Raw genomic sequence first — 19,063 nt, forward strand, 5'->3', positions numbered from 1 at the left:
GTGAAATCTCAAGCTAGGCAGTCAAAAACAACTCACCATTTTAGATTTTGGAAATAACAAACAAACAATTCCATTTTCATTTTTGGAAAAAGCACTTAAAATGCTGTTTTAAAAGAAAATCGTTCATCTCTATGGGTTAGTTAATACCCTCCCCCAATTCGCCAAAAAAAAAAAAAAAATCTGCTAACACTTTAAAATTCTATCCAGTTTATGAGAGAGGGGGTGAAAAAAGTTCATATTTCACATTCAATCTCAAGTTTGGAATAATTTCATTTTTTTGGCAGGGAACTAATACGATCCCTAAAAATTAGCAGGTTACTGAAGTGGTGACATAGAAGTGATAAACTTCAGGTTTCAAATATCAGTTCTGCCCGGTCACAGTCGGTGGTCTTGGCTTCCGCGTGGCTCCAACCTCTCCCTCATTTCATGCTATATCACCCCCTGGATATGCAAACTGCTTGCAAAGATCCAATGTGCACATATCGCACACAAATATAACAACTTTATCCTTTAACTATTTAATACTTCAGGCTTCACAAGCAACTGTGTAGTTATTTGTAAAGTAAGCATTGTCGAATTGTTTGTTACATACATAATTTATATTATATACTTGCAATTTATATATTTCTTTGAAATATTTATTGGCTGCCTTTCCAGACAAAGCCCTCTCAAGGTGGTGGACTAATGTATAAAAATGACCATGAGAGTACTATATTATAGAATATAAACTCTTTAAAATTACAAAAGTAAAGCAGCAATATTCTGAAAGGAGGAAGGGACTCGTCCTGACAGTACAGGCAGAGACATAGCTGCTCAGTCTGAACACCAGCCCTGTAAGGTGGGCCATCATCACCCCTTCATCTACCTTCAGCCTGAGCCAGGAGACTCTTGGATTTTACAGAACATCCCTTGAACGTATGAATTATGGGTCCCAAGCTAGCACACTGCAAGCTGTAGACTTGGAACCTTAAACAACAGCAGTGAACTAAGCAGAAGACTTTGGATTTAGTCCTAAGAATTATTTGGAAGGGAGCACACACAACTCACAAAGTAACGATTAATTTATTAACACAGGACAAAGAGGAAAGGATTAAAAAGATCTATAAGAACCGGAGTAACCTTCAAATACAATACCCCAGGATAAAAACAGCAAAAGTTACCTACACATGTCTACATATTTCCATAGGGGTCTCCTTATTGAACAGGTGATGCTCAGGAGGTGAAGTGCCAAGTCACAAGCCAAACGCAAGATGTGAGATGAATCCTTGCGTGAAGGGCGACCCCTGCTCCTGCACGTCACAAGCCTTTTACATGCAGCATAGAGTTAGTTCATGGAGACGCATGCATTTATGCATGTATAGGGAGACCTCCCCCTGCCCCCATCATATAACACTGGAACCGGGATCATCCCGTGATGACAAGGAGTTCTTCCTCATGCAGTGCAAGGTCAGATTGCAGAATTCACTTGCACAAGGTGTCGTGATGGGCACCGACTGGGATGGCTTTTAAAAGGAGGAGACAAATGCATGGAGGAGGAGGTGATCAATGGCTAGTGGTCCTGGTGGCTATATGCCACCCCCAGTATCAGAAACCATATGCCAATGTACCACAGTTGAGGGGGAACAGGGGCAGGAGGGTGTTTGGGGGTTTCCTATGAGCAGAGGCTGGTTACTGTATGCATGGAGTGTTAGCCAGACTTACCAGCAGGGTCTGATCCAGGTCTGACCCAGTAGGTCTCCTCTCATGGTCTTATTCTGTCCCTGATACTCAGAGGATACCTGTTGTGAGCTAGGCATTCCCTCCTCAGCAAGACAGACTCTCCAGCACCTCTTGAAAGCCTCTTTATTCTACATTGAAGTCTCTAAGCAGACACAAAACAAAATGTTGGGCCCTCTCTGCCCCCGTTCACGCAAAGCTTTGCTTATGAACCCTTCCGGGCCTGTCTCGGGAAGGAGGGGTGCTGTGGAAGCAGGCGCGCCTGCGTTCTTCATGCTGGGACCCTAACTGGGCCACCCTGTGGCTGTGACAACAGATTCTTGGGTCCACGTCCTCATTCGAAGGACTCCCCCTCTCCAGATTCCCTCAGATCATCATCATCACCTTCATTTTCATTCCCACAGGTGGGTAGACTGGGCCCCATGGCTGTCCTTGAAATAGTCTCATCTTGAGCAGACACTGAGAAACCAGGTCTGCAGGTGGAGGCCCCTCTGTTACAACAATTCTGTTATCAGAGTTCCAGCTCTCAGCCCTGCCTAGGTCAGCCAGCTCCCCTTCATCCTCAGACTTGGAGCTGCCAGTTCTGCCAAAACAGTCGGCGTCCCATGCAGGTCTGGGAATATCACCAGAACACACACACACAACACCACTGCTTCTGCCTGCCTGGTGTGATCATTGCGTTGGGCTCTGCTCTGCACCCAACTACCTCCAGAGGCTCACTTGAACCAGACAGAAGACAGGCAGAACCTTCACAGAACTGCTCCCAAATACAGCTTCAATTGGTCTGTTTTGCAATGTGTTTAGTTTTTTTTAAAGCACAAACCACCTTGGGTGTTTTGGCAGAAAGGGAATTTCAAGAGACAGACAGACAGACAGACAGACAGACAGACAGAGGTACACTAATTAGAGACTACCCATCAGTTTCCTTATTTCCTAGCCACAGCTGTCCAACCTGTCTACACCTGCCCAAGCCCCATTGACTTCAATGAGACTTAAACATGTGTATCTGGGTGCCAGATTGCTGCCTAAATTAATTATTGAGTGCTTAATTATCATTTTAAGCAGATTCATTGCAGGGCAGACTGACATCTTGAAACAGTATGCGTTTGAATGCTAAATTATTAATACACAGTTTGGGACCAGAGAAACAAACAAAAAAAGCACCGTGTGCTTGAATATGTTGGAGATGGCACAGGGGCAGAAAAGAACATCTGAACAATGTTCCTAAGAAATTGAACAAAGCCGCTGGCCCTCCATAGGACCCCATGACCCAAGCTGGCTTAGCTCCCTCATTACTTCCTCATCAGGGCTATCAGTACTAACCTATTCATTTCAAGTGACTGTTATCTCCAATGTGTTAACTACTCATTGTGTGAACTCCACTTCCTGGCACCTCTAGGCTGGTCTCAAACAATCCTATTTGTGTCAAGTAGCTGCTCTTATCTATTTGCTTCTGTCTATATTAACCCACCACTTTGGCCTATCTTCTCACCTACCCCTCACAAGCAGGGAGACTGAAGAGCAATCCCAACAGTGCTGCCAATGCACTGGGTGGCAGGCAGAAGGCAGCTGAGCAGGAGCCGGTGTGTGTTTGGAAGACATGCTCATCACGCTTGAAAAGGCTCGTATGCAAAGATTTAGCCTACAGGTATTACTAACCTGGGAGTAGGTCCCATGGATCTCTGTTGGACTCACTTCTGAGCAGATATATAGAGGGCTGTGCTATTAGAAGTTTGGATTCTCCACCTGAATTCCCAGCTTCTTCACCCACAATGAAAATGATGACAAGAAAGCTAGAAAAAAGCCATTTATTGATTTATTTGGCTTATACATCAAGGCCATAACAGCATGAACTAAATCTGACACATGCAGAAAGATGGAGCTAGCAGCTACTGGAAGAAGGAGAAAAAGGGAAAGGAAGGAAGGAACTAGTACAGAATTGAAACCTCAGACAGCATTTAGAGTGGGACCCCATTTGGGTTTCCTTAAAGTATGTCCTAATAGATGAGCGTCCATCCCAAACACCCCACCCTTGACTTCAGTGAGTCCGACCAACTTCAGTGGGTCTGGCTTCAATTAAAGGTATAGAATGCTAAATGCCAACCCTATACATGGAATCCAATTATCTCAATGGGGTTTTCTTCTGAGTGCAAGGTTCTGCTATCAGCTCCTGTAGAAAAGGACTTTGGGTTTGCAACTTGCCTATGACAAAACCCACCACTTGCCTCTCTGTGTGCAATATGGTTCTCTCAATCTCAGCATCTCTCTGTTAACACTGACCTAACTTTCCAGGTTGTTGTATTACAGCACCATTAATGCATTTAGAGTGCTCTGAATGTTTAGTGTTACTGGCTGGACATGCTGGCAGTTGTGGGCCTTTTCTTCAGTCTAAACTTGTATAGATTTCTCCTTAACTAAATAATATTTCATCATTCCAGAATGTACACATGTGAAGAACTCTTTTATAAAAGGGAGACATGACGGAAGAGAAGGAAAGGGGAAGGAATCATCTTCAGGGTTTAGTTGCCTTGCCAACAATGAATTTCCACAATTTTCACCACCTTAAGTTATTGTAGTCTACTCCTTTGTCTCTGAACATAATGACTCTGTCAGTGATGTTTTCTTTTTTCATTTTCTGTAAAGAAGTCTCTTTGTGAAAGCCTGTAATTAATCAGTTAAGGAACTGATTAACTACACTGGTGTAATTTGCTAACAGTTACATACAGTACATGGAAATTGAAGTATTAATTACACTGCACCTTGAGGCAGGTGGTACTATATTTATCAATGAGGAAGGATATTAAACCTTCCCCCTTCCACCTGCTTTTCCCTGAAATCTCCACCCCATCCACACACAACATGTGGAATTGGGGGGTGGGGAATAGTGGGTAAGTTTAATGCTCCCCCCCCCCTTCTGAAGCACCATGGTCTTTATCTAAACCAGGACCTAGTAAATAAAACTATCATTCAGAGCTTCAATGTACATGATTAGCAGAGCATTTAGTTTGGCTTTTAGGTAGCCAAAGGTGGGTATTCCAGGGCCAGTGAACCTGGTGACTCCTATTTTAGTGGTGCTGTTACTCATGGTGGCTGTTATTCTTTGAAGAAAACTTCTATGGTGCTGCACTCCATCCTGAAGCTAGGGCCGAAGATGGTGAGCTCCCTAAGTGAAATGAATCATGAAATGATACTACTTTTGACAGGTCAGATGCCTTTTATCCAAATCTAATCAGGCAAATTTATCCAGGATTTCTGTAATTAAGGGTGGGGATCTTTGCCTGTCCATCCATCCATCCATCTTCTTCCTCTTCCCATTTCTATACAGCCCATAGCCAAAGCTCTTTGGGTGGTTCACAGGAGGATGTAAAAACAATAAAATGTAGTACATAAAGCAACATTTAAAACATTTAAAAATACATTAAATTCATGAAAATATAAAGACCCAGCAAAGAAGAAAGGAAAAAGGCAACAGGTTCCTGGATGGCCAGGGAGATCTTTAAAGGCACCACATGGAGGGCTGTCTTACCTGGTTCCAAAAAGATGCCAAATTTGGTAGCAGGTGGGATGCAACAGGGAGGTTGTGCATCCTGGGGAAGTATCATCCTTTGCCCACTGTGCATTCACGCCTACTTCCTTCCATTGTGAGTCAGTCAGTTTTGGTGTTAGGTTGTATTGCTGGATGTTTTAGTACAGGGTCAAAAATCCATGACCTGGGAGTCCCTCACTTACTAGACTGCCCTCAATATTTCTTCTGGATACTCAGAGCCTCAAGGCTTGTCTGTGGATGTCAAGCTGAGCTTGTCAAAGAGAATGAGTAAATTGTTTCTCGGGTTCCAGGGCCAATAGCCTACCAGCCTCTCATTCACTGTCAGTAGGATCATTCTGTTCTTGGGACAGCTTATACATGGCCCCTTGACTACACTTACTACCAAGCAGAAAGCAGTCCTTTTGTCCTTGTGGAGATTCCAGCCTGTACAACTATGACCTTTAGAGGTGGTGGGGTGAAATCTGAATGTATCCCTCCCAGGTACTGTGGAAAGTAACTCCGGTGGCCACCTCACCAAATCTTCCTGCATGAGTTTTTTCCTCAAAATCAAATGCCCTCCTCTCCCTGTCCATGCATTCCTTTTAACAAATAGGAGTGTCCCCAGAGAGAAATTCCAGGTCTCATGTAATTTGTGCATTCTGCTTATGTATTCATTGTCCTATCGCCTGCCCAGTGGGCCTTTTTGATACCCAACACTGTCTCCGTGTGCCTCTAAGGAGCCACATTCTAATCCTTCTTTGTCAACATCACCCCCCTCCCCGCCAAAAAATCTACCCTATCTATTGGCTGGGTTCAGGCAATGTGACAAGCCATGGTTTTTCCTTTACCGTTGCTGGTCTGTCATGTTGTCTGAACCCGGTTGTGGCATTGCACCATGATAACTCTAGTCTTTAGAAACCATGATAAGAAACAATGGTTTGTTCTATGGTTTCTCTGTGCCACCAAGGCCTTGCATATTGTCTGAACAGTATCATGGTTTCCATGGTCCTGGTGTACAACTACCACAGAGTATTCTGGAAAGAGTGGCAATTGCAGCAGTTGTTCCACCCAGTCAGCTTTATGTGTGAACCAATAAGGAAAAAGTAGGCAGGCTAGACAGGGAACAATGAAGCTTCTGATTGAATTTCTGGTGCAGTAGCTAATGGAATACATTCCAACAGAGGGAGGAAAGATGGAAACCACAATAAAGTAGAAACCATTTGATCATTGAGGAGATCATGGTAAAGAAAAATTTTAACCATGGTAAGTATGTGGGGCTGCTAGTCACATTGAGTGAATGCTGCTCTTTTCTTCCTTTCTTTCTACACCCCTTTTTAAATCCTCTACCTCTAAATTCCTAATCTAAATGTTGCTGGCCATTTATTTTAGCTAGGCTAGCACCAACAGCAATCCACATTTGTGAAATATTGTAAGCTCATGAATTTTCATTTTATGTATTGACATTATCTGAGTCACTACCTTGATTTTTTTTTCTTCTTAAGGAGAACAAATTTCCTTAATTATCTGATCAATTATGTCTTCTTCCCCTTCTTGAAATACACATTTTGAATCAGATGGCATTAGAAGCTGTTGAGAAGTTGGGAGGTGTACTGAAATGATAAATGTAAAATGTTTTGGAATGGGGGCAAGCATGAAGTATATGTGCCATTTAGAAAAGAGTCTATATTTTATTTCCTAATATGAATCAGGCCTTTTGGGCTCAGATTCATGTATACAAGTGTATTACACTATGGGTGGTAAAACAGACATTAAAGAACAAATGTTTCTCACAGTTTGGGCAGTGTTCTGTGATTGGTACAGCAGATTTTTCCAACCTGGGATTTTCCAGATTGGGAATGCTGTCTGCGAATGATGGGGGTTGCATCTCAACAGATCTGGAAGGAACCAAATTGGCAAAGACTGTTAGAGTCAGACTAGAACTGTACAAGCCCAGGTTTAAATCCCACTGAAGCAATGAAGATCACCAGGAGGTACAAGACCAGCCATTACCTCCCAATCTAACTTACCTGACAGGTTTGTCACAGCTTTGAGACCCTCGGAGGAAAGACCCCAGTACACCTATGAATACACAAGTACATATTGCTATACTGATGCAGAACATGGGAACTTGCTTTATACCAGATCAGAATATTTATTTATCAAGCCAAGTATTATCTTCTCTAACTGGAAACCATTTCCTTGGGTCTGCAGCAGAGGTCTTCCACATCACCTGATCATGCATAAAATGGAGATGGCAGGCCAGGGACTGAACACAAGACTATCTGCATGTAAGCATGTGCTCTGAGCTAAACTCCTCCTGCCCATAAGAAATGAATATGCCAGAGAGACTCAGTTTTGATTCCATGCTGGCAGCCAACTTGGGCTGAAGTTGATCTGAATTCTTGTGAGAAGTCTGATCTCATGAACCATCCAACAGTAGTGCCATGAACTTGTACTGGATTCTCTTCTGTGAAAGAGCATGATGATAAAGTTTAAGATTGTGTGATATGGCCTTCGAGGCCATTCTTCCCTGCACTTTTGGGGGGAGGGTTAGGGGGGAGGTCACATGGCATTTTTGCAGGACTTACACAAAATGCCCAGTCATGTATCTGGCTTTTCACAAGGAGCATGGCTTTTGCTTGGCAGAAGAGACTGTGCTCCGAAACCATTGTGGTGGCCCCTGATTCTGCTCCGTTATGGTGAGATAGGGAGCAGGATAAGAATGCAATGTCGGCATTCTCCGTAACCAAGATGCAGCCTTTTCGTGCACTGTCAGGGTGTGCTGGTCTCGGCTAAAGGGCAAACCTTTCCTAGTTCGCATTGACTGACCTGTGCATCTTCATCTAATTTCAAATGAAACTGAAGAATGACTTTTGATCTATTCCAAATCACCTGGGCTATAGTGTATTTCCAGTGCTCAGAGAGTCCTTTTCCACTAAAAGCCTACTTTTGTCTGGTTGCCTACTTTTGTCTTTAGGTCTACATGCATGTGGATGCCTAACTGGGAAAATCTTTGTCTTTGGGGAATAAAAGTCTTTGCTGCAAATATGCACTGGTACTATTCTATTTTGTTTTATTTCAAGGGTTAACCCTAATAATGGCATTTTCTGTATCTAAAACCAAATCAGCATATTACTAACCTAGAGTTAAACCCAACATTAATCCTAGTTAAAGTAGACCAATTGAAATTAATATGGCTTAATTTAAATCTCAAGCGTTTTAACAGGTTTGCTCAAAGTAGAATTTAACCCCAAAATGGTGTGCTTTTCTTATTTAACTTAAGTGAGTCTGTGTCAATTTGTGGCAAAAGGTATAATCCTATCCATGTTAAGATCAACACAAGTCCTACAATTCCCAGGATTCTTCTGCCAACCCTGGGCTGCCTCTTGGATTAATAATAAATCAATTTCTTCTTCCTGGAATACAGTTAAGAACCATTTCCAGGCATCCTAAGGCAACAGCTGGTCTTGGCATCCAAACAGGTTCTACCACTGTCAACTATCTGCCATTTTAATTACCCACAGTTCCCCAAACAACATGCTGCTCTAGGGCATTGTGGGAAATCATGACTGTCCAGAACAGCAATCAAACAGTTCACACTGCTTTATCCACCAATTGGAAACTGTGGAACTACCACTTTTGCCGGGGCAACACCCCACAAGAAGCCAGCTCTGCTGAGAAGAGTTAAGTGTAATAATCCATGCACAAACCCTTCAACTGAACATTTTGTTTTTGTAGCAACATTTTGGGAATATTGACTTTGACTACTGTTCAATTATTCAAGTCATTTGACTTATTACCATTCAATTATTAAAGCTTTTTGGCAAAACATTCTGCTAAATGTTGTTCCAGGGCAGATGTACTATTATACAAAAGTTGTTTATTTTTAGACTTGCCAAATGTCCTAGTTCAGTAAGAGCTAAAACTGAGAGACTGCAATATGTTTAAACTGAACATCTGCCATGAAGGGGGATGTTGTTGTTTATTTTTGTGTAACAATGGGTGGCTGCAAATGACTGTTTGTCCATAAAGCTGAAGCAGACATGTGGTAAAATTCTCCTTACCACGTAAGAACACAGGGAACTGCCCTTTACTGCATTAGACCGCTGATCCATCTAGCTCCGTATTCTCTGCCCCAGGGGTGAGGAAACTCAGTCTGAGGGCCAAATTCAATTTCCGAGAAGCTCTCTGGGGCAGCATTCCACTGGTAGGGAGGTCTGAAGGCAAAGGGAGCTGAGCTAAAGGTAAAAGAAACAAGGCCAAAATACCAACAAATGTAGCTTAAAGTTCTTAGTCTGAACGGAGATGTGCAGACTTCATTCAATTTGTGTTTTACAGATTTCAAATGCCTTCATCTTCTACTCAATTTTTCTGTAAACCTAATTGTGCAAATTTGCACTTCTAAATAGGTGCAATACACACTTTCGTGCTGTAGTTATGGAAAGAAATTTGTATTTTTAGTGAGTTTCTTTATTTTTTTATCATTCTATAACTGCATAAAAAGGAAGGAAGGAAGGAAGGAAGGAAGGAAGGAAGGAAGGAAGGAAGGAAGGAAATGGTTCTGGATTTTGGTATGGTGACTGGCTCATTATTTCAAATCTGTACCTTTTTTCTTTGGCCCATTCCTTTTCTCAGAGTGTTTCCTGAAGCGGATATTAATTATTTGAGAAAGGGAGAAAAACACTGGTTGAAGTACCTTATCCTTATCTTTTCTGTTGCCATACTTTTTCACAGAAATGAGGAGAAAGCCAAAGGGTCTGCAAATATCTTCAGAAATGCAATTCAAAGCTTATATGTAGCCTATAAATATGAAATGAATCATCTTATAATACCCTGATAATAGAAACATAGAGAGTTGCAGACTGAAATCAAAACCAGTAGTTCAATAAGACATTAATTGCTGAGAGCTTTGGCTCTTTGGTGGCATAAAAATGTAATGACTAAATTAACATTAAAATTAATTTGTGAGATATCTCCAGTATACACCATTTGTATAATCTTTTCCAAAATTGCTCTTTCAAATCACATTGCTTTATGGCAGCAAGAACAATGTCCTCCTCTCAAGGCTAGATTATTCAAGGTGAATGAGGGATAAAACAGGAATAGTATCCCACCCTTAGAAGGCGATGCAAAGCGCTCTGCAAAGTGCAAATATCCTATCTCATGTTCTCTGTGTTGGTGAGAAGTCTGCTAAACCTCCATGTCACACATAGTTAGTTATCTTTGTGGCAGATGCAGGTCTCCACAATGTCAACTAACTCTGCCAAGTAACAGGGGTTTTTAATTAAAAATATGAAAGTGCACAGCACAAAACCCCTTGTATTGGTTTTTCTAACATTAGGCAAGCATGAATCCCCCTCTCCAGGAGATGGAATGCCTGCAAATTTCATCCATTTTTCTGAAATAAAAAAAAAAAAATGTTGCAACCAGTTTTGCCCTCCCTTGGCACAAGAGGCAGTAACTCTTGAACTTCTGAATCTTTTTGATTTGATTCAGTGCCCAAATCAAAACGAGTAGCCTTCAAAGTGGTCCAGACTGAATTGGGGCAATTTCCATAGCACTGGGGTCTGAGTTAACTCAGGTCAGCACTAAGACAGTATTCACCTTCAGGTTTAAAATCTAAAAGACACTACAAACAAGGAAAAGCTGAAGCAGTGCAGGGGAAACAAACTCAGTTCTTAAAATTGCAGTTTTTGGAAATGGTTCAAGCAGCCTAATGGAACTGTTGTTGGCTAGCTGGCAGGAGGGTTGAATCTGGAATCTGTGTCTCAGCAAAGGCAACTCTACTTCTCTTCCCCACAGACACCTCATGGGTTTTATGATTTCAGAGGCAGGATCTTGCTCCATGAATATCCTAGATCCCTTCAACAGAGTGCCAAATTGAATTGCTTCAGCTAGAATCTTGGTCAGGGAACTAACTTTGTTTCATCCAAGGGAATCCTTCACCACTGGCTATGTGGGTTAGGACTGAGGAAAGTTGAAAAGCAAAACATTTGGAAGCCCACAAGTTGCCCATTCCAGTTATAGGATAACTAGGACGTGTATGTGGTTTGTTCCACAGAACTGTTCTTCATCACTTTATTCCATTAATACGACCTGATGCTGCATGGTAGGAATTTCACATCAGTTTCTGTCACCTAAAAGACAAACTTTTCATGGATTTAGTCCACATACTAATCTGACCATTTTCTAATACAGAAAAGTGTGATTAGATGCATGTATGAACCAAACCTACTATGGAAAATGTATGTTTGTGTGTGTGTATCTGTCATCCATAAGGTGATGGTGATGGATTTGGCTGCAATCCTAACCTGAGAGTAAGATTCACTGAACTCTCAATGGGGCTTCCTTCTGAGTGCTGGGCTTGACTGCTGGTCGCTGGAGCTTTAAGGCACAGTCCTAGGGGAAAAAAAAAATACAATTGTCCAAATGTCCTAGGCTGCACTGCTAGGTTGAGAATGCCCAGAATTGTGGGATTTTTTTTTCCATTTCAACATCCTAGGATTGCATCCTTAGTTAATAAAGGATTAGATCTGCATATGGTCCCATATGGGTAGGAACAATAATTTCGAAGCAGGCAATGCTGTACCCCTGCATTAGAGCCCTCAGCATCACTCCTCCCAGGTGAGAGGAAAGGGAAAGCACCTCTTCTAATGCTTGCTGAAGTACTTCCATTAAAAAAAAGTTCAGTTGCATGAGCATATTTTAGTTGATTTAATTTTTTAGTTACTAATCTATCATGAATGTGTATCATGAATTCAGTCATGATTTTCTCCGCTTAATAATAGTCTTGACTGTTCTAAGGAAAACTGGCACACCTGGGTGACCTAATAATAGAGCTTGCTCTCTGTGAGGCTACTTTGTTTTCTGCTTGCAAGCAGCTTCCCTAGGAAGCTGTAAGAACTATGATCACCACCACCTGCAGAGTCTTGAGACACTAATTGCTCATTCTGCTGCACAGGTAGACCCAGCTAGAGGGAGGTAACTATGAGAAGGCAAAAACTAGCTGTCCCCAGTTTGGTACTCTCCAGATATTTTGGACTACAATTCCTTCAGTATTCCAGTTATCTTTCAGCGAATGCCCTCCAGATATTTGGACTACAAATTCCATCATGTTCAGTCCATGGTGGGGGTGATAGGAGCTATAGTTCAACACAGTTGGAGAGCTATTGCTTGAAGAAGGCCGTGATGGTCATTTCAGGTTCCATCTTTTCTGGAGGGGGAGAAAGAAAAGTATCTTCCCCCACTCGGTGCCCTTCAGCTATAATATCAGTTCTAGTGCTAGCTGGGTATGTTAAGACATACAGAGGGCAAAAGTAGCTTCTGTAGTAAATCTCTTCCTTCAGTCTGAGTTCCATCCTCCACTCTTGAAGTTTACCCCATGCACCCTCTGATTTCATGGTTGTGCTTCCCTCTCTTTCATTCTCTTATGGTCCAACAAACAACCATTGCATTAAACCAAATCAAACCACTAGGACCAGAGGAACCCATCTGGTTTTCGTTCCATGAGCATGAGAGAGGTAGCACATGAAGGGATGGTGTGCAGCTGGGGAGCAGAGTTCCTGCTTTGCATGCATGCAGAGCACCCCAGGTTCAGTCCTTAGCATCTCCAGGTGGGCAGAATTCTTTCCTGGCTCTAGGGAAGATTTCTGTGGGGGAAAAGTCCTTCTTTCTCACTCCGCAGTCACAACAGAATGACTCCAGTATGTCAAGGGGATAAGAATATTTTGGATTTTTGACCAAGACTGTGTGAATTGAAAGGGCTTCAGTGTTGTCCTTAAACCAGTCCAGCATTAATAGGATAATCAACCTCCATTTACAGTGCTGGGAAAGACAGAGATGATGGGTTGCCTAAAGCCAATTAGTAGGACCAAAAAAAAGACACTTGTTCTAGGAGCTCATCTCCCAGGTCATGAGCCAATCTGCACTGTGTGGAAACACCAGGGTGGAGCATAGGTAAGTCAGAACCTTTTAGTCCATCATCTGAGAAACATACAGTAGACCAGCAAAGCTTTACAATGGCACCAATAATCAAATTCATCTCCTCCCCATATATTAGACTGCTGAAATAATGAAAGTTTGAGAGTAACCAGGAGCAGATTTGTGTGTATGAAAGGACTGTGAGTACCTTTCAGTTCTGGTGCTCAAACACAGCATGTTTCCAAATTCAGAATCCTTTAATCCCAAGTATATTATTTATTTCATTTCTATACCACCCATAGCCAAAGCTCTCTGGGCAGTTCACAACTAGATATAGATGCAGACTTAGTCATATTTAGAGGGGACATTTTGAAATCAATGAGACTTCAGTCATCAGTTAAATCCTTACCTATTTCAGTGGGTATGTACAAGTGTTTGTATGTACAACTGAAAGTTTTGTTTTAACCCCATTTTCCCCACTGTAGTTGTCTTCTGCTAGTAAAAAGCAAAGCAGATTTGAAGAAGGCAGGAGTCTAACCACCTCCACACACATACCTGAGAGTAAATCCCATCTACCTCAATGGATTTTACCTCTAAGTAGACACATCTCGACTCACAGCGCACATTCCAGTTCAGTGGCTCTTCTGGTTTTGGCTCCCTGGACAATCATATACACGGAGGAAAGAAGGAAAATATCTAAATATCTAGGAGGGTGAAAATTATACACACAGGAGAATATTTGATTGCATTCAGGTATGCAGAGGCCCAGCATGACCCTGGCAAAAGAACTTAAAGGAATAAAGACTTTAGTTCCTCTGGGTGGGTTTTTTTATCCCAAGCAGTATATGATTATTTCTGAAACGTCAGTGTTCAGGGTCTGAACTGGATGATGGACGATGCGAAGAGGAGAGTAGCGTGGTGCAGTGGCTGGATGGGGAGACGCTGGTTCTAGAGCCTGGCCAGCACGAAGTTCACCGGATGACTTTGGGTCAGTCACTGACTCAGCCTGATCTACCTGACAGGCTTGCTCTGCTGATACAAATACTGACAAGGGAGGCCATGTAAGCTGACTTGGGATCCTTTAAGGGGGGGGGGGTGGAAAGCCACGTGACAGAAATCTACCAATAAACAGACAGGGATCCAACCGAGTCCCCCTACCTAAGAGAATACTACATGGAAGGGCTGAATTCAAGGGATGACTTGATGTTCCTTCCCTGGGAGGCGGGGCACAAAAAACAGGTAACCTGTCTGGCAAGCGCCTGGCTACAAGTGTTATATAAGGGCAACGTCTGAAGCAACAACACAGCTTGAAGCAGAAGGTATTTTAGGCCCTTGAGAGGGAGTGCGGCTGCCTAGATAGTTGCCACCTAGATGTATTTACACAGAGAGATGGGGGGAACAAGCTGTTTCCCTTCTAAGCATAGGCATGGAGACTGTAGCTCACAGCCCAGCACACAAAAGGACCAAAAATCTTCTGATTCTTTTTTTCCTCCTTGGCATTATATATAATTCCATGGTATAGTTCAAGTGTGATTTCAAATTGCCTATAATTTCGGAATCAGTCTAGCCACCTTCTTCCTTCCTTCGCCTCCTTTTCTGCACGTTTATGGGATGTCAATCCCATGGAAATAGACTAGAAGTCATTCTGACCTTTGTTCCAAAGTCCCTTCGGAACAGTTCTGGGCAGGCAGCTTGCAAGTCCAAAGGTATTCAAGGCTGTGATCCTGTAGCCATTTACCTGGGAGTAAATTCGATTCAATGGAATGAGACTTTCCACTGAGCAGACTTGCACCATCCAGATTAGATACTGAAAATTACCGACTGGAGGAATTGGAAATGTTGTGTTTAACGATGAGTTTAACCTGTAAGAATAGTGAAGCAAGCAATTTTACATTATTTAGCCGTACATGTAAGTCTATCAATATTGATGATCATAATCTTAATTTATTGAAAGGGAAAAGTGGGATATAAATATAATTATTTAATGTTTATTATTAATGACAAAGTACCTGTCGTTACCAGTTTTTTTCACCCCCAAACTGAAACGCAGTTACTTGCTAGGAAGTCCAAGTGCCTTGGGAAGTCAACTTTGATTTAAATGCAGTTTTGTGAGTTTGACTTCCTTCTGGACGTGAATGAATAAATAGAACCGTTTGAAACGAAATGCTCACCCGCTTTTTCGCAGGAGTATCAAACGGGAGGCTGATCTTGACTGCAACCCCCGCTTCTTTTTCGGATCCTCTCCCGGCCACCCTCCTTATGTCCAGTATATGAAGTCTCCCACCGCTCCGCAACTACGCTTCTTCCCAGACACGACTCTTTCCCGAAGACGGGGACCCTTCCTCCTGGGCTGAGCCGCGGCCGGAGATGCGCCTGAAAAGCGTGGGCGTCCGCGGCGAGGGGGACGCGGCGCTCCGGGGAACACGAAGGGTTAAGCCCCGCTTCCGCCGCCCCGGCGCGGAGAATCGCGCTAAGCGCAGCCACTCGCGCCCCCCAGGCGCAGGCGAACAGCCACGGTAATAATGCCGTTCGCATCGGCTGCCGCGGGATCCTGCCCCCCATGTCGGTGGAAAGCTGCGCTTTTCTGCTCTTCCCCCTGAGCAGTCCACTGGACTTCAGTGGAGCCATTGGCGAGTCTCCAGATCTGTATTTTCCCCGTGCACCAAAAGACGAAAAGAAAGAAAGATGGGTCGATTCTAATCCAGTCCCAAGACCCCAGCAGGATCCTCCCCGCGCCCGTGCCCACCCCAGCCCCTGCCATCATAAGCAAGATTTCTTTTATTTGCGCTGACCATTTGTTTCAAACCTTACCCCCCGAGAGCAGGCCCTGCTCCTTAAAACTCTTCTCCATTCCACCTTCTGGCACACAGACAGGTCGGTAGCAAGGGCGGCGGGGAGCCCGAGAGGGAGGCGGCGGGTGGGCGCGTGAAGTCCTAGCCTAGCTCCGAGACCTCCTTTTGGCGGGGTGGAGACAGGTTCCCGCGGACACAGTTTAAAAGCAACCTTCAGTGTAATTCTCTTCCCCCAGAAGTATTTAAACTTAAAGGAATAAAAGTCGAATGGGGTGCTAGGGGGGTGGAAAGGGGAATTAAAGGCAGACAGGCCAATTTTGTAACAACGGGGATAGGCTGGAAAAATCTGAAATAGTCTCCTAGTTGTATAATTCCCATCGAGGTTGGTTAAGGCAGAAAGAATGCAGGCATTTAAGGGAAGAAAACAAGAAAGAAGGGCGGGGGAGATCGCAAGGGACTTGAAGAGAAATAGCCCATGTATTCAAATCTTTTGACCCTTGTCGATTTTTTTATTATGATCGGGCGTCTTATAAAAGTTATACGAGTTTCCCCCTTTCTTTGCTAGCCATAAAAGCCTTTCATTCATGTGGCCCACGAGGGAACCTCATTAGTCTAGAGCGCTTAATTATGTTTGTAGAAATGGAAAAGCAAAGGTCACCAGAATTCGGTGCTGTGCCTGATATTACACCGGGAACTTGGTTCCACTTTCGGACACAAGGGGTCGCTGTTGCGATCGTGTCGAGGCAAAAACCTTTGCTCCTTTCTTTCTCATCAGTGGCTGAACGAATCTGTTAAAAATAAACAAATCCAGATATTTACACGTATATACACATGCACACAGAATATATGCATTCACTGTACTCCAAATGGGCATACTGATGCATACATACACACAGAGTACAAATAGCAAGAATAGACAGCATTTCTCAAGATAAACACAAAAGAAAAAATTCATAGGCTTTTGCATCAATGCGAGGTTTGCCACTGATGTCAATGGCATATGGATCGGAACCTTAAGATACACGTGTTTAAGTTATTTGCACGCATACACCAATCTGGTCTGCATATTTACATATTTATACACACGTGTACACCAATCCGCTCTGCAATCCAGTTTGTAATACGTTTTGTAGTTTGATTATAGCACGGGATGAAACAGAAGATAGCTGAATAATGAATAACATTTCTAGAAATAGGCACTTGCTGGACGGACACACTTTGCAAAAGAAAAGGCATCATCTTTTAAATTTGTATCCAGACAATCAAGGGGGTTGTGACGTTCCTCCCTTTGAAACCATTCCAAGTCAATCGTATCCTTGTCCTATTTACACTTCAAAATAATGCGAGGAGGCAAAGGGGCCCGTCAAACCCCCCTTGCGCACGTGTGTCCTGCAAAAGTGAGGTTGCCCCTGTAGCTTCCACGGACGCTTCGAGCTTCACCAATCGGGGCTCAGGGAATTTCTCCTGGTGCGTCCTCCTAGTGGGGGACCAGGAAGGATCCGAGGGTCTCGCCTCCACGCGTGCTGCAGAGCCCTGCTGCTGGATTAGCCTCTATTCCAGTCGAATTACCTGAAAAGAGATCCCCCTCCCCCCTTCTCCTGATCTTATGCGAGGCTGCTAGATTCGGGATGGCTCTCATCAGCTATTTTCTTGGTAATTGCTTATTGGTTGAAAGAGCTAAACCCTGCATGGGAAGGGGAAGGCGGCTTTCTTTCTCGAAATTCGCAAGGACCACTTCGCCGCCGCCGCCGCCCCGACCCTCCCGCCCGCTCTGCACAGTGAATCGTGAAATATCCCAGCGATGTTTTCTTACATCGCCAGGTTTGTCTTCTGACCTCACCTGAAGACAGTTTTCAAGACAGTTTACGGGAACACTAAACTTCCCCCATCCCTTTTTCAAAAGAAGTAACGTGAAAAGCATATTCAGCTTCTTACAGATCCCAAATAAAATCAACTTATGGGTGGCCTTGTCCCCGCCTCCACTGCAGCGCGGTTTTGCCTGAGAGGCCAGCTTTCCTTGCAACATCTTCCCTTCGTCATTCAGAAGCATCGGCAGCAACGCGAACTGGCGTTCCAGCCTTTCAGGCACAATATTTTCCGGTTCCGTAATTACTCCACCGAAGTGGCTTAGTGAGGTTGCGTGTTCGAGAAGAGAGCCTGGGATCCCTTTCCTTAGGAGTGGTGGGACTAATGTTCAGGTGACCTGCCTGCCACCCATGGGACTGGGATGCTGAGGTGGGGTTATCCTCAGGGAGAGCGCCACTTCCGCAGCTGGCCTCCTTAAAGCCACAACCAAGCGGATCTCCGCTGAAATAAAGGGGTGGGGAGCTGGACAAGATTGTGCGAAGGAATTTCGCACAGGATTATTCCCCTTCTGTCATACTGCTAGTTGCTTGATCTTACAAACACACCGTATTTATTTATTATATTTATATTCCACCTTTTTTCTTTAGTTCAAGAAATTCAAGACAGCTTACGCAAGTTTCTCAATTTTATTCTCACATCAACAACCCTGTGGGGTAGGTTAGCTTGAGAGCCTGTGACTGGCCCAAAGTCACCCAGCTATCTCCATGGCTGAGCGGATCTTCTGAGCCCCAATCCGGCGCTCTTAACCACTGCACCACACTGGCTCTCAAGGAGATGCAGGGTAATTGTAAAAGTCTCTAAACTGTAACAGTCAGTCATAGGATCAGTTTGGGGCCAGGACTATACCGTTGTTTGCCTGGGCTGGAGGCGGAGGTGAATTGCGAAGCAATCCAGAGTCCAATCAATTCTCCGGAACTTTCCTATTAAATCACCTATCTCCGAATCTATAAGCCTAAACTTAGTCCGGGCTGAGAGGAGAATTGTATGAAGCTTCGGGAGAAAGTCCTTCCAAAACAATGGGGCACATTCCCAAACTGAAGGCACAGTGGGGCGGGCGGGGTTCGCCTCAGCCACTGCTGGCCCTTATCCACGTGTCTAAGACAGCCGAAGCCTTTCCCAAGTGCTCAACTGAGCAAGCGTTTGCAGCCTCTGTGGCCGCCCTGGCTCCGGGAGCAGCCGGGCTGCTGTTTCCACAGCAAGCACCAGGCAGCACACCTAGGAAGGGCAGGGGAAGGGATCTTTC

Source organism: Varanus komodoensis, unplaced genomic scaffold, assembly GCF_004798865.1.
Source record: "Varanus komodoensis strain SLA01 unplaced genomic scaffold, ASM479886v1 scaffold5, whole genome shotgun sequence".
Lineage (NCBI taxonomy): Eukaryota > Metazoa > Chordata > Lepidosauria > Squamata > Varanidae > Varanus > Varanus komodoensis.